Raw genomic sequence first — 5,843 nt, forward strand, 5'->3', positions numbered from 1 at the left:
TGTGACTATTATGACTGAAAGTTATAGCGCCACCAACTGGCTGCAGGAAGTGTGTCGTTTTCAAAATGCTTTGAATTCAGCATCTTATTTTTACTCGATTTGCTTCAAACTTCACCAGAATAATGTCAAAACACGGCCGATGTAAAACTGTGAAGGGAATATTGATATCTAAAATTATGTTGCCATGGCAACGTGTCAAAGTTGAAAATTCGTTTCTGGTGATTTTGAGGCAGATAACATGTTTAGAATGTCATGAAACTCAACACACATATGAGTATTAATGATAGTTAGACACTGGAAAAAGCTCATAAACGGGCGTGGAAGAGGCACTCTATAGCGCCACCTTTTGTCAAAAATGAGGGGGTTAGTTTTAGCTACAGACCCCAAACTCGGTACATAAATTGTTCTAATTAATCCGGACAACTTTCTAATTTACAGTCATTAGCTACGACCAACAGGAAGTCGGCTATATTTATTTTAATGTGGGTTTTTTTTTAAAACGGGCTGTAAACAAATTAATACTCCTCCAAGCAGAAACACGGAAATCACACCAAACATTTTTTATCATGATGCCAAAATACTGAAGATGCTAAATTGCGGACGGATTTAGGATATCTTGAACGATGATTTAATGGCAATTTATTAAAGTTACAGTAAAAAAGATAATTTTTTTTTTTTTTTATCTTTTAAGAGCAGCTTCCAAACACTTCATAAAAAATTACATACACAGAACAATACAGTCTGAGGATATGTGATTAATTTCATGAATTTACAATACACTATGCAGAGGAGAAAATTAAAAAACTATCAGAGCTGCTTTTGAGTTAGAGCTCCCTGCCAGCCTGCCTCTGAGTGAGAGGTCCTGTCAGCCTGCAGCTGAGTGAGGGGTGGGGGTGGGGTGGGGTGTGAGTGACTGTGTGAGTGACTGTGTGGATTGAGGCAGTGGGTGAGAGAGAGAAAGAGAGAGAGGGTCTGTTTTTTAAAATCTTTAAAAAATGCTTATAAATCATTAAAGATTTTGATAACAATTTATAATAAGGTCTCAATTCTTAACATTAGGAAATGCATTAATTAACGTGAAATAACAATGAAAAATATATTTTTACAGCATGTTAATTGTTCCATGATATTATTAACTAACAAAGAACAATTTTTTTTAAAGCATTTATTAATCTTTTTAATGTTAGAAAAATAGTCATGTTCAAAAGATAAACTTTAAAATTGAATAATATATAAACACATTTTGGATTAATATTGATCAACATTAAATGGTATATAATTATTAATGATTATATATATATATATATATAATGATAGCTACAGACACCAAACTCGGTACATAAATTGTTCTTATTAATCCGGACAACTTTCTAATTTACAGTCATTAGCTACGACCAACAGGAAATCGGCTATTTTTTTTTTAATATGTTTATTTTTTTTTTAAACGGGCTGTAAACAAATTCATACTCCTTCAAGCAGAAACCAAAAATTCACACCAAACATTTTTTCACATGCTTCCAAGATACTGAAGATGCTTCATTGCGGACCGATTTAGGATATCTTGAACGGTGATTTAATGGCAATTTATTAAAGTTACAGTAAAAAAGAACACTTTTTTTTTTTTTATCTTTAAAGAGCAGCTTCCAAACACTTCATAAAAAATTACATACACAGGACAAGACCGTCTGAGGATATGTGATTAATTTCATGAATTTACAATACACTATGGAGAGCAGAAAATTAAAACTATCAGAGATCTCCTGTCACTGCGCTCCTAATGTGTGCGGTGGGTGACTGACTGTGTGAGTTCAGTGAGTGTGGAGGGGGAGAGAGAGAGAGAGAGAGACAGAGAGAGAGAGAGAGAGAGAGGGTCTGTTTAAACTTCTCAATAAAATCCTTAAAAAATGCTTATAAAGCATTAAAGGTTTTGATAACACTTTATAATTAAGTCTCATTTGTTAACAGTAGGGAATGCATTAATTAACATGAACTAACAATGAAAAATATATTTTTTACAGCATGTTAATTCTTCATTGATAGTATGAACTTACAATGAACTAACAATGAACAAAATATTTTTAATATTAGAAAAATAGTCATGTTCAAAAGATAAAACTTTAAAATGTAATAATATATTAACACATTTTGGAATTGATTTTGATCAACATTAAATGGTATATATTTATTAATGATGTTAACTAACAACAGTTAAATAATGTTGTTTTTTAACATTGGTTAATGCACAAATAACATTAAATATTAACAATATATTTTTTACTTTATTAATTTGTGTTAGAAAAAATTATTCATGTTAGTTAATGGAAAAATAAATCATTAAAACCTTTGGTAACTATAATAATTTCTCATTTGTTAGCATTAGTAAATGCATTAACTAACATCAACTACCAATGAAAAATATATTTTCACAGAATTTAAAGTTTTATATGTTGTTCTGTGTGTGTGTGTTTCACAGAGTTGATGGTTTGGATTAACCCTTTAATTGCCGTATCCCTTAAAACCAAACTGCCAGAGGGTTACTGTGATGCTTGTGCTCGCTGGGCACCGTTTTATCGATGCCACCGGGGTGGCGTATGCTGACGGCTTGGGCCCGTCATCGCTGCTCGCAGCTATATTTAGGGCCCAAGCCAGTAAGGCGCAGGGCCCTATTGTTCCCCTAAGGATTATTATTTTTTTTTTTTTTTTTTTTTTTTTTTTTTTTTTTTTTATTATTTTTTATTTCGACTATCCGGGTACTTTTGGGGGCCTTAACGTGCCCGAAAACTCTCGAAAATTGGCACGCACATTGGAACCTGCGGCCATTAGGACGCCGCTGAGGCTGGGACCCGGGCGTGGCACAGGGGCTCTACGGCGCCCCCTGGAAAATTGTCAGAAAACTTGATGTATAGCTCACACATACTTGCACGTATTCATATGAAACTCGGTACACATATAGAACTCATTGAGCTGAACAACTTTCACGCTGCATGTCTTAGGCTCCGCCCAACAGGAAGTCGGCTATTCAGGGCTGTTTAAAAAGCGCATGCTCTGGAATTTGATATACTCCTCTGAGGATTTCCATACGATTGCCACCAAACTAGGTGAACATGATCTCAAGACATTGGGGACGCTAAATTGCGAAGATATTTTTGATATGTCGAACGGTTTGCCCGTGGCGAGGCGATGAAGTTATGGCGAAAAATGAGACCCAGGAAATGCCTAATAACGTCCACATACATTGTATGATGTAGATCAAACTTCATTGATTTGTTCGTTGTGTGATGCCGATCGGATAGATGTGACTATTATGACTGAAAGTTATAGCGCCACCAACTGGCTGCAGGAAGTGTGTCGTTTTCAAAATGCTTTGAATTCAGCATCTTCTTTTTACTCGATTTGCTTCAAACTTCACCAGAATAATGTCAAAACACGGCCGATGTAAAACTGTGAAGGGAATATTGATATCTAAAATTATGTTACCATGGCAACGTGTCAAAGTTGAAAATTCGTTTCTGGTGATTTTGAGGCAGATAACATGTTTAGAATGTCATGAAACTCAACACACATATCAGTATTAATGATAGTTAGACACTGGAAAAAGCTCATAAACGGGCGTGGAAGAGGCACTCTATAGCGCCACCTTTTGTCAAAAATGGGGGGGTTAGTTTTAGCTACAGACACCAAACTCAGTACATAAATTGTTCTTATTAATCCGGACAACTTTCTAATTTACAGTCATTAGCTACGACCAACAGGAAGTCGGCTATATTTATTTTAATGTGGGTTTTTTTAAAAAACGGGCTGTAAACAAATTAATACTCCTCCAAGCAAAAACACGGAAATCACACCAAACATTTTTTATCATGATGCCAAAATACTGAAGATGCTAAATTGCGGACGGATTTAGGATATCTTGAACGATGATTTAATGGCAATTTATTAAAGTTACAGTAAAAAAGATAATTTTTTTTTTTTTTATCTTATAAGAGCAGCTTCCAAACACTTCATAAAAAATTACATACACAGAACAATACAGTCTGAGGATATGTGATTAATTTCATGAATTTACAATACACTATGCTTAGGAGAAAATTTAAAAACTATCAGAGAGTTGATATAATGCTTCTGAGTGAAAGGTCCTGTCAGCCTGCAGCTGAGTGAGGGGTGGGGGTGGGGTGGGCTGTGAGTGACTGTGTGAGTGACTGTGTGGATTTAGGCAGTGGGTGAGAGAGAGAAAGAGAGAGAGAGGGTCTGTTTTTTAAAATCTTTAAAAAATGCTTATAAATCATTAAAGATTTTGATAACACTTTATAATAAGGTCTCAATTCTTAACATTAGGAAATGCATTAATTAACGTGAACTAACAATGAAAAATATATTTTTACAGCATGTTAATTCTTCCATGATAGTATGAACTAACAAAGAACAATTTTTTTTAAAGCATTTATTAATCTTTTTAATGTTAGAAAAATAATCATGTTCAAAAGATTAACTTTAAAATGTAATAATATATAAACACATTTTGGAATTAATATTGATCAACATTAAATGGTATATAATTATTAATGATTATATATATAATGATAGCTACAGACACCAAACTCGGTACATAAATTGTTCTTATTAATCCGGACAACTTTCTAATTTACAGTCATTAGCTACGACCAACAGGAAATCGGCTATTTTTTTTTTTATGTGTTTTTTTTTTTTTTAAACGGGCTGTAAACAAATTCATACTCCTCCAAGCAGAAACCAAAAATTCACACCAAACATTTTTTCACATGATTCCAAGATACTGAAGATGCTACATTGCGGACCGATTTAGGATATCTTGAACGGTGATTTAATGGCTATTTATTAAAGTTACAGTAAAAAAGAACACTTTTTTTTTTTTTTTTTCTTTTAAGAGCAGCTTCCAAACACTTCATAAAAAATTACATACACAGAACAAGACAGTCTGAGGATATGTGATTAATTCATGAATTTACAATACACTATGGCGAAAGGAACATTTTAAAACTTATCAGAGTTCTCCTGTCACTGTGCTTCTAATGTGTGCGGTGGGTGACTGACTGTGTGAGTTCAGTGAGTGTGGAGGGAGAGAGAGAGAGAGAGAGAGAGGGTCTGTTTAAACTTCTCAATAAAATCCTTAAAAAATGCTTATAAAGCATTAAAGGTTTTGATAACACTTTATAATTAAGTCTCATTTGTTAACAGTAGGGAATGCATTAATTAACATGAACGAACAATGAAAAATGTATTTTTTACAGCATGTTAATTCTTCATTGATAGTATGAACTTACAATGAACTAACAATGAACAAAATATTTTTAATATTAGAAAAATAGTCATGTTCAAAAGATAAAACTTTAAAATTTTATAATATATTAACACATTTTGGAATTAATTTTGATCAACATTAAATGGAATATAATTATTAATGATGTAAATTAACAACAGTTAAATAATTTTGTTTTTTAACATTGGTTAATTCACAAATAACATTAAATATTAACAATATATTTTTTACTTTATTCATTTGTGTTAGTAAATTATTCATGTTAGTTAATGGAAAAATAAATAATTAAAAAATGCTTATAAATCATTAAAACCTTTGGTAACTATAATAATTTCTCATTTGTTAGCATTAGTAAATGCATTAACTAACATGAACTACCAATGAAAAATATATTTTCACAGAATTTAAAGTTTTATATGTTGCTCTGTGTGTGTGTGTTTCACAGAGTTGATGGTTTGGATTAACCCTTTAATTGCCGTATCCCTTAAAACCAAACTGCCAGAGGGTTACTGTGATGTGCGTGCTCGCTGGGCACCGTTTTATCGAT

The sequence above is a fragment of the Barbus barbus genome (assembly GCF_936440315.1).
Source record: "Barbus barbus genome assembly, chromosome: 18".
In the NCBI taxonomy this organism is placed as follows: Eukaryota; Metazoa; Chordata; class Actinopteri; order Cypriniformes; family Cyprinidae; genus Barbus; species Barbus barbus.